The 12011-nt window shown below is 36.6% G+C and overlaps 1 protein-coding gene and 1 non-coding gene across 2 annotated transcripts in view; both read right to left on the bottom strand.

Moving 5' to 3' along the window:
- Positions 1-12011, bottom strand: part of LOC150107472 (ATP-dependent 6-phosphofructokinase-like) — a 443838-nt gene that overhangs the window by 364740 nt on the left and 67087 nt on the right. The window lies entirely within an intron of this gene.
- Positions 8226-8344, bottom strand: LOC150107473 (5S ribosomal RNA). The gene has a single exon (XR_016548285.1). It is a non-coding gene; the product is annotated as a 5S ribosomal RNA (ribosomal RNA).

Here is a 12011-nt window from a genome sequence, read left to right as displayed (position 1 = left end):
TTATCCAAGCGTAAGCAAACACAGTTTGTGTGTGAAGTCACTCGTGACTAGGCTACTTGTATATAGAAGCTAATGACATCAATTGCCTTAGCATCCCATAATACAAAAGCACATAACCTTACAGACATGTATAATGCTATGAATTATGGGAAGTGACACTACCCAGATTGGTTTCAACCTTGATACCACGGTTGTAGTAATGCAGAAGTCATATTTCCATATACAAGTAGCCAAGAGGTGTCACACCTTATTACTAAAATACTCTGCATTAGAGATAGATCTTGAAAGTTTTTTCACTTGGTTATACTATAAATTAAAGATGATAAGAAATAGCCTCTATATACAAGTAGCCCAGTCGTGAAGTGACTTCCACACAAACTTACATTTGGATAAAGAATGAAACCAAAAATATAATTTCTTGGCATCTTTAATTAATAGTATAACCAAGTGAAATAACTTTCGACATCTATCTCTATTCCAGAATATTTTAGTAATAAGTTGTGACACATTTTGGCTGCTTGTATATGGAAATATGACTTGTATTACTGCAACCTTGGTATCACTTCTGACTCTGACTGATGAAACCTCAATAAAGATGATAGAATGGGGAAAGAATCAGGCTTTCCTCAAAAGGAAAAAGTTGAAAGTCCTGTATAAAGAAAGAAGCTGGTTCATAACAAGCCAATGCAGTGGTATAGAATGTAGCAACATCATTAGAAACATTAATATAGAGATAGAAGTGGAAAGACAGAAACAAGTAGAAGAAAGAAATTTTAAGATAAGAACACAGCAGCACCTAGGAGACAGCCCCTTCAGCTGCTTTCTTCAATAGACAATTCTAAATTTCACAAAGAAAGGACTATCACTCAAATCTACGTTAATGGAGAAGACATGTCCACCGCTCAAGATATCCTTGACTCCTTTCAAAATCATTACAAAAATCTGTTTGAAGACAATGGTACTGTTGGAAATTATAACTCTTGGAACATTAATGGCTTTCCTGTTCATATCCAAGATGGACTTGACAGACCCATTGCAGCATCTGAAATTACCACAGCCTATAAAGAATTCCAGACAAGAAAATCCCGAGGACCTGATATTCTAGGGATAGACCTTTATTGTGAGGCCTGTGATTTTATTTTTCCCATTCTAGTTATACTATTCAATTCCTTTCTCTCATCAGGACACATACCAAGTGAATTTGTAGCAAGCCATACTGTCCTCATATTTCCCTATCTAATACTGACTACAATATATTTTTCCGCATTATCAATAACAGGCTCAAAGTGGGAATGAGATACATAATTAAAAGATTACAAGTGTATGGAGTACCAGGCTGAGTAGTAGAAGTTGATCTATTTCTGTTATGTGATCTAATCTGCTTAGTTAACACAAAAAAGCAGTCGATGGCAGTGCTATCAGTAGACCTTACAGTAAAGGGATGCTGGACATTCTCAGTACACTTGATAATCCAGCATCCCTTTCAATTTCACATCCTCCAGAAAATTGGTGTAGGTAAAAAGCTGCTATCCATTATCAAAGGAGCCTATGCCAATTCAACTACCCACCTCCTAGTTAATGGGTTCCTGTCAGACCTGGTCAAAATTTAAAAAGGAGTAAAGCAAGGTTGCCCTCTTAGTCCACTGCTCTTTGCATTGGCTCTTGAACCATTCTTACAGGAAGTCAACAATACACATGCTGTGCGAGGAATAAGTTCCTTCAACTATGAAGGAAAATAAGGTATTAGCATATGCCGATGGTGTAGTGGCACTCTGAAGGATAATGATTCCATATACATATTTTTTGGTAATTTGAAAAAATTCAGTGAGATCAGTGGATTAACTACTAATGTAGACAAGACAAAATTAAAAGTTTTTGGAAAGTGGGATCTTGGAGGCATTCCTTTTGGACTAGCCCCTAAGAGAGAGAGAGAACACCTCACTATACTTGGAATTCCATTCTCCACTTACCCAATATTACTAGTCCAAGAACTTATATACAAGAATCTAGAAACGTTAGAAGACTGGAAAATAGGGCCACTTTCCTTTTCTTATAAAGGCAGAGTACTCAAAACCATAATCTTTCCTGCTCAGTTATACATAATAAATATTACAGTTCTATTCCACATCCTCCAGCAAATTGGTGTATGTAAAAAGTTGCAGAAGCTTATAATTTTTTTGGTCCAGCTGAAATCCCAGGCAGAGAAGGCCAACTCAAAGCAGTTAACTCAGATGGGGGCTAACTACCTGGGTATCAGTCCTCCTTGCACTTTAGTTTCAATTAGTCTTTTGGTTGTTCATCTATATGATGATTGGTGAAAAAGGAAAACTGATAGCTTTTGGCTATATGATGATATAAAAGAGCTGAGGCCCTTTCTCTACCTTTCATGCTATCTATCTGTCTTTTCTTTCTCTTAATACTATCAGGCTCTCTTGCATCTCCATACTGACTATTCTAGGCCTATGATGAGCAACCCTTTACTTTTTCACCTCAATAAAGGTGAAAACTGGTCTGAGTAGTGGCCCTTCTCATAATGTATAGTGATATACATGTTTGTAAAGATATGTGCCTTGCATTATGGGATACTAAGGCAATTGATACGAAGTCATTAGCCTCTATATACAAGCAGCCTAGTCGCGAAGCAACTTCACATGCGAACTGTATTTGCTTACACTTGGATAAAGAATGAAACCAAAAATATAATTTCTTGGCATCTTTAATTTATAGTATAACCAAGTGAAAAAACTTTGGACTTCTCCACTTTGACGTTCTTTTCTTAACTGCTATTTTTTTTCACAATTTTTTTCGAAAATTTTAATGTCAAATTATTATTAAATTTAAATTGTATAGATAATTAATATGCTTTTTTTTTATTCTTATTTGTTGTAGAATATAAAAAGTAGAGTTCCGCATAGTAGGTACATCTTGAACAACCCAGTATGGATGAATTCCATATTGAGATTTCTGTAGTTATAATTATTCAAGATGAAAATTTCTAGAATAAACTATACAGACACAGGAATGAAATAACTAAATTTAAAAACAAAAATAAATATCTACAACCTGATGTTTCACTAGCTTAACCCAGCATTATCAAAAGCATTTTTAAGATACCAATGGAGATTAGAATTACAATGGCTTTTAGAACAAGGAAAATCAAGTGTGGAAGGTGACAGTGGCACTCTCTATGGTAATGTTTCATAGTTATTGTTAAAACATAATGATAGCTGTAGAAACAGTGATAATAATTCTTTATACTAATGCCAGGAATATCCAGAATTAAGGAGATAAATTGGAGGCACTGATTGCATCAGCATGTCCAAAGATTATTGGGATCTCTGAGACGTTGACAGAATGATATACTAGCAGGAATAAAAGTAACAGCGTACAGCACTTTTTAACAGGATAGGAAGGGAAACCACAGTGGTGGAGTACTGCTTATGATCAGTGATGACTTATATCCTCTCAGAGTGGAAAATTTGGAGGGCAATGGCAGTAACGGTTTTGAAAGCATATGGTGTGAGGTAGAGGTGGGTGGGCAAGACAGGATATTTATTGGAGTGTTGCTACAAGCCAGGGAGCATAGAGGGTGAGGAGTAGGAGATGCTTAGGCAGTTGAAAGAAGAATTATTGTTACGGGAGATTTTAACTACAGCAGTATAAACTGGAAAGAGGAAGCTGCATGTAGTAGTGGTAGTAGTAGTAAGAGAATGGAATTTCTGGAATTCTTGAGGGACAAATGTCTTAGACAACATGTAGTAAAAGGAATACAAGGTTCAAGAGTTTTAGATTTGGTTGTAGCATCAGAAGATCTGATTATAACTGAGATTGCATCTCTGCCCCCCAGTTGGTGAGAATGACCATGTGGTTTTGACATGGAAGATAAATAGACATGCAGGAGAATCAAAGAGAAAGGAATGTATGGAATTATAAGGCATGTGATTATAATAGTCTTAGATATCAGCTTGGGGTAGTTCAACGGATAGAGGAGTTGAAAGGATGACAGATATCATCAGTGCTTGGGAATTTGTGAAGGACTATTTATTAGCAGCAGTAGCAAGCTGTACACCGTGAGTGAAGAATAGAACACAATTTGGTGTAAAGTGGATAACGAACAATATCAATGGAAACTGCAGGTAAGAAGAGGTTATGGAAGAGATGAAGGTGAGGGGGTAGAGAGCAGATGCATCAAGAATATAAGATTCAGGACAGAGAGTGACTAGTATGATAAGGAAGACAAAACTGGAATATGAGAAGAGATTGGTCCTGAGATCCAATCCGAAGAAAATGCTAAGTTTCGTTCGGTATGTGGCCAGTAGGAGAAGAAATGATTGTGGAAGAATGACATTGTTGGATAAAGGGAATACAGTGATTGATGCAAAGGAAATGGTAGAGTTGTTCGAAGAACAATTTATTGGGAGATTTCAATCTGGAGAAGTAAGTTTTAATATTAGAGGAACAGGGTGGATTCAAGGTTTAGAAGTGCAAGAAGAGAGAATGTGTTTCAAATACTGAGTACTCTGGATGTCAATAAATCAATGGGATTGGACAGAGTTTTGCCACAGGTTTTGAGAGAATATGTTAAAAAACTGACAACTCCATTGACCTGGCTTTTCAATAAAAGTCTGGTCATGAGAAAGGGGCCCAAGGAGTGGAAGGTGGGTAAGATAGTGCCATTGCATAAAGTGGTAACAGATTCAAAGTGTCAAACTATAGACCAGTTTATATTTCATCAATACTGTCCAACCACAGATGCTAGAACCCTGGCTGGCAGATTGCCAAGAACAGTCAATTCATGTTGAAGGGGAAGAAAGGAATAAGGAGATGTACAAATTAGTCACCAACACGCGAAATCATGCACTTTACACGTAAAATTTTCCAACTGTTGGACAAGCAAAATAGTTACCACTTTAAAAACTAGAATTTTTATAAAAGAAAAGCTAATTTTCCAACATATAATAACGAACACTCATCCCTCGAAACACATTGATTACCCTATTATCAGAATGGATTAATCTTCTTGTGCCATGTGCAGAAGTGTCAAAGGGTCTCGCATCTGTGGTTGCACAGTAGGTTGGTAAGATTTTATAGTAAGTAGAGTAGTAAGGTATCATTTACAGAATTGGATAAATGAGGGTAATGTTATTTGTGAGAGTCAGCATGGATTTGTTAAGGGGTGCTCTTGTTTTAGTAATATGATTGCCTTTTATAAAAAGGTAACAAGAGCAGTTGATGAGGGAAAGGCATATTCTGCCATTTTTTTTTTTTTTTTTTGATTTTACAAAGGCATGTGATAGGATACCACATGATAAGCTGATATATCTAAGTTGCAGCACATGGGATTGGATGTCAGGTTAGTGAATTAGATTGGGAATTGTCTATGTGATAGGTATCAGAGAGTTGTGAATGGGAGAGAGTGGTATCAAGGAAGCAAAAGGTTGGAAGTGGGATCCCACAGGGCTCAGTAATGGTACCTGTATTGTTTAACCTTTATATCAATGACATTGTCAATGGATTGCATAGGAATATTGTCGTGACGTTCTCTCTTCATGTGTTGTGTTCGAATCCGCCATCTTGTTATAAGTCACTTTCATAAAAAAAAAACAACTAATTGTAAATTGATCACCAATCCAAGGGTAGAGAAATTTCTATTATACTGCGCCACTCTATCCTTAGATTAGTCTATATAAAATAGCAGGATCAATTCATAGTCAGTTAGCAGTCTCTTCATTCATATTGGCCGAAGTATTTATTTTCCACTTGGGATTCCCGCAAGATTCGAATTTTTATGAACGGTGCAATAAAAAGGAATTCAGGCAAACACAATAATTAGATTAACAAAATAAACATTTAATATAAGCTATATGACACATACATAAATTCTACCTCTAATTTTAAACAATAGAATAAAGTTCAATATTAGGTCAAGTCAATCACATTAGTTCAATCTTCCAAACATTACATACACTTTCTCAGTTTCTGAGTCACAAAATTCCTACACTTAATTAAATACAATAGAACTTCCCATCTGAATGGTTTCCACACAGTTCTCAGCTATGCTATATGCTTAAAGAACACCGCAGGCACTAATTGCTGTAAATATTTCTCAACAATTCTTATTTTCAAATTCTCATTCGCAAAGAATTTCCACAGTTAAAGTTAGGTTAAACGTAGCGTAACTAACATTCAATTCTTCGTACATTGAAAATGATCAATATGTCAGTGCTTACCAGAAACAGTTCCTAGTACATCAATTACGTTGCGAATAACTTTCAAAATATATTTGTTGCACTTAAGAACACATTTATAAGACTTCTCCGCAGTTATAACTAAAACACTATTAATCACGCTTCACGACTATGGATATCAACTGTAAGGTACTTTGATTATCCTTGTTACCACTCATTAAATAATTAAACACTGTGCAGTTCTGCTTAGGGCGATTTAGAATTAAGTCGCAATTCTAGATAAACTGGGTTTAATCAGAATTCTTCACTGAACGTCCAGTTTCTTCATATTATCTGATTGCGGCATTAAATTCCTTTAATTATCACTGCTGACTTTACTTTCAGCTAACTATAAAATTCACTTCGTCTTTTTTCGCTTATAATTATTATCCCCTTTAACTTCTGCCCTTGAGAACTTTTTATTTACTTCCACCTCTCTAGTTTATACCCTTGCTTCCTTTCACTTCAAAATTTCCGTTCCAACTCTTCTACTACGTATACATTTTCTCCTCTCTATTTAGCCCACGCTCTGTTCCACTCGCACTCGTTTATTTCACGCGTCTCTATGACAACCGATAAACGTAAACATTCTCGCGAATGTTGCATTAGGCTGTACTACTACATTGAGTTATTACATAACGTTAAGCTTTCACAAACAAGAATAAATAGAATATTTGCATTTCAATAAATGCGTAGTTAAATTACAAATACAAGTTCTTATAATATTGACATAACAATAAATAAAATAACTTATTAATATTTAATACAGTCTTTTCATTATTCATACATATATCTTTGATTAAATAATTAAATATTAGACAAAATTAAGGCAGTTATATGAATATTAAATTTTAAAATAAGTTATATACATTAAATAATATTTACAAGTCTAGCCTTTGTGATGGAAGATCATGTTGGATTCTGAAGCAAATAATAATTACTCTAATCTCTACATAATCAGAATCCAACAATATTCAGTTGTTTGCAGATGATGTACAGCTGGGAAGGATTATTAGTAATAGTGCAGATGTGGTAACCCTGCAAGAGGGTTTGAATAAATAGGACACATGAGCAAATGAATGGGGATTTCAGTTTAATTCAGGAAATTGTAAAGCCTTGAAGTTTGGGATACATCGATGGGAGGCTGCATACTCTGTTGAAGGAACTGTACTGGAGGAAGTGGGGGAGATAAGCAATCTGAGGAAAGGGAAGCAAGTGATCTGGGAGTGATGACTGATAGAAACCTATAATTCAGGAAACATATTGCAAAGGTGGTGAAGATAACTCAGAGGATTGCTGCAAAACTGAGAAGGATACTGACCTCCAGAGATAAAAGAGTTGTGATTTCATTGCATAAAACCCTGATCAGACCACACTTGGATATTGTGCTCAAATTTAATCCCCAGATTTGAATGAGAGAAATTAACCATGGAATGAGAGTAGCAGAGACAGATAACAAAGAAGAGATGATATGATTGGGACATTTAAACTGTTGAGAGGGTTACACGGTTGACATTGGAGAGTTCTTTTGTTTAGGGGAACGGGGAGAAGGCATGAGGACAAAGGGCCATCTCTGGAAGTTATGAAAGGAAACTGTGAGCAAGAGGATAAGGAGTAGTTTCTTTGCGTGTTAGGTGGTTGAACCATGGACTGCATTACCTGATGTTGTGGCCTAATCAGCCTTATACAATGGAACCAGAATCTCCTTACTTCTACAAATCAGCATCATTAGAATTCACTGTGTTATCTTCACAATTATTATTATTATTATTATTACGTTACACCTCCAGGGAGTCCAAAGACTCATTGAGGGAGGGCATCTGCTCTACAACTCTCCATCATCATCTACACCAACGCCATCTACCGCCGACCACCACTAGTACTTTCACAGACAATCACAAATATCCATGCCCACAGCGGGATTCGAACCCAAAGTCTTTTGGCTGGAGAGCAAATAAGGTAACCACTCGGCCAACCAGGCCGGCATAAAATATTTAATGCCAGCAGCACCCAGGGTTCCCAGGTGATCACCCTCCCAAGTACTAACTGGGCTCAGGTTTGCTTAACTTCAGTGATCAGACGAGAACTGGTGCTTTCAAACTGATCTGGCCGCTGACATTTTGCCAATATTCCTCTCTAAATTTCAGATCCTTATCCACCATCAACCCAAGATCTCTTATTTCCTCCACCTGCAACAATATAATCCCATCAAGAGTTAATTCTACATCCCATCTTTGCTTTCCAAATTTTAAAACCTTACATTTTGCAATATTGAGCTGGCATCCCCACTTCCCTATCCTTTCACTTGGTCTATCCAAGTCTTCTTGTAAGGCCACAACATCTGCTCTACTTCTCATAGTTCATCCTAACTTTGCATTATCTACAAACAACTAAATATCCCCATCCAAATCTTCCCTAATATCACTAACATACAGGTTAAATAGCAATGGCCCTAAGACAGACCACTGAGGCACACCACTAGTGACAGCTCTACTTTGACTATCAATGTGTCATGCAGTAATCTATCAAAAGCCTTTGTGAAATCTAAGTATACTACTGTGTATCCATCTCTTGCATCCAATGCTGCTGTCACCTTATCGTAATAAGTAGATTACTAACACCTTACCTCCCTTTAGCAAATTCTAAAGATAATACCACTGTTGTCAACCCAATCCTGGATGCTGATTCTCACCAGTCTTTCAAACACTTTAACCACAACACTTGATACACAGATTTGTCTATAATTTGATGCTTGACTTCAGTCACCTCCATTATGAAGCAGTACAATCTTGCCTTCCTTCCACTCCTTAGGAACTTGACCTAATGTAAGACTCATATTAAATAAATATGTTAAGGCAGATATCATCTCCCTGGCACATTCCTTCAAAACATGCAGTGATATATCATCAAGTCCCACAGCCTTATTAATATTGTTTGCTTAATTCCCCATATACGTCTTTCTCACTCATAATCAGTCTCTCCTCCTCCTCATCATCCACTGCTGCCACTCTCCATGATGTCACATTAACAAGGATGAAAGACCTTTATGAACTGCTCATTAAATATCTCAACTATATCCTCTGCAGCAGTTGTTCTTAGATCATTTTCTCCAATTAATGCCATCCTACCATAATCATTCTTGTTTTGCTGGCTACATATCGAAAGAACTCCACGAGATTTTTTTTTTTTTTTGGCTTCATTAGCTAACTGCTGCTCATACTGAACTTTTACCCTTACCAAGGCTGAGTCACCCCTCTTGCCTGTTCTTTGTATTCCTCATGGAATTAATTATTAACACTCCTCATTGTTGCCTTCATAATGCTTTTTTTCTCTGTATTGAATGCTTAATCTCTTCATTCATCCATTTCCCACCTACTTTATTTAATCTTCTGACCTTTAAAATACATTTAGACATTGCTTCTACTACAGTTCTTGAACTGTAGTAGAAGATGAGCGGATCAAATCCAAGATCATCAATCTTTATGTGCCCTCTGTTACATATTGCCTAAGGTAGTTGTCCCTCAAGCTCAAGAAACTCATTTTATTTACTTCCAGTTGCTAGTTCCAGTTGTCATCCCAATCTATATTGCTGTAATTAAAATCAGCCATAATAATCACCGTTTTGTCATTTGCTTGGTTAATTTGCTTATATTTTTCCTGGTCACTACCCTCCACATTACCAATGCTATAGCAGCATCCAACAAAGTATTTCATTCTATTCACCTCTATCTCACACTATACTGCCTCAAAACCATTATCACTATTTCCCCCTTGCATCTCTACCTTGTATGAACATAACTCTTTTTCTATCATCAATAACACTACACCTCCCTTTTTATCTTTTCTATCTTCATGAAATACATCATACCTTTCCATCTCTATTCCCGTCAGGATGTCATTCTTATCCAACCATGTCTCATGCCAACTATTTTTGGGGAAACAAATTCAATCAATGCAACCATTTCATTTCCTTGTTTTTGATACTTCTGGCATTCGTATACAAACATAACAGCTCATTACTGTATCTATAACAAGTTTCACTGATACCACTTATTAGATGTGACTTCTCCATACTTTTCTTGAGCCATTTCTTTTTCTCCTTACTCATCCCAAAACCTTCAAATCTAACTGCTTTCCCTACATCCCAAGTCATCCCCTTCCCTTTTGTCTATGCACCTATTCACTTCTTCTTGGAACATCAACCTCTTTCACACTGTGTTCCCCTGTTCACTCTGAGTCTCCTCGTTTACCTGTTTGTCTTGCATACCTGTTCTTTCATTCTCTACACTCATGCTACCCACTTGTTCATTCAAAAGCACCAATTCAATTTCTCCTTCCTTACTCTCATGCTCTTTCAACATCACTTCTTATTTGCTCTGATTCATTTTCTTCACTCATTACTCTCCCATCCAATAGCAGTCTCTCCAAATGTAGTCTATCACTCTTAAACAGTTAAATTCTTCCTTGAAACTCATTCCACACATTATCAAACTGCACTTGTTTCTCTTCATACATTTCTGCAAACATATCATTCATAATTCTTGACTCCACCTCATCTCATCAGTCATACCTGGGCAATATACTGACTACCTGTCCTACCTATTATATTTTATCCTTCTCAACAACTTCCTGATATCTGATCTTACATTCTCCTCATCCCAGTCATCTGTCCCTACTATCACTATCAACTCTCCTTTGCTCGCTTAGTCTTTATATCCACTGTATTCATTTTACCTCTAGGAAAACAAACCTTTTGCATCTTCTTGTTTACCACATCTCTAAAAATCGAATTGCCATGCAATGCCACTCGCAGGTACTAATATCATTTGTTTTCATCTTCTTCACTCATCCATACATATCTCCAATTCTTTTCATTTCACTCCACATCTGCCTCATCTTCACCAACTCAGCTTTCAAATCTTGTTTTCTTTTTTCACTATCATTCACTCTCGCTATTTTATTGTCAATCACACACACACACACACACACACACACACACACACACACACACACACACTTGTTCGCCATCAATCCCACTCGTCACCTTACCATTAACTGCACTTAGTTTCTCAACATCATTATTGTCCACTTTATTGTTAATTTCACTCTGTTTTTTAACATCATAAAAATTATCATAAACTTTATCATCAATCAAAATTTTTTCCGCACACTCCCTGAACATTTGCACAATCTTCAACTGCCATGTTCCCTACTCGTATTTAAACTCATATTTAAGCAAGCCTCATGATCCATCAGAATATCGCACTTCGTACATACTCACACTCATTCTTCTCTCTTATTCAGCCTCTCCACATAAACGTCCACGATATCTCCCCACACATGCATACTACACTCATGGCACCATATCATCTTTAAGAAATCTACGCTAACTTATTTGCCTTTCACGCAGACCTATGCAACAACCTGCCTTTTGCCACCATGTTGTATCAGTGTGCTAAGTTCAACGATTTGGTAAACATACTTAACTTAAAATTCAACTTTGCACACAACTTTGCAAACAAACACATAACTTCTATCCCAACTCTTACACAAACAGACACTTACTTGCGATTAATTAGTCAAAAAAAACTTATCTGAACTGTGAGCCTTCCAGTGAAACACCACCTGGCATATCCAATTTCATTACATGCTGTATACATTTATACAGACATCCATCTACACATACTGATAATCCGTAGAACAATGACTATATAAATGAACCATCAGATATGAACAGTATCCAAAAATTGTCCAACTGGGTCATGTACGAGGTGTGGCTATTAA

Source organism: Typopeltis vanoorti, chromosome 4, assembly GCF_054136105.1.
Source record: "Typopeltis vanoorti isolate ZY-2024b chromosome 4, IOZ_Tvanoo_1.0, whole genome shotgun sequence".
Taxonomy (NCBI): domain Eukaryota; kingdom Metazoa; phylum Arthropoda; class Arachnida; order Uropygi; family Thelyphonidae; genus Typopeltis; species Typopeltis vanoorti.
This window is presented reverse-complemented; position numbering and strand designations above follow the sequence as displayed.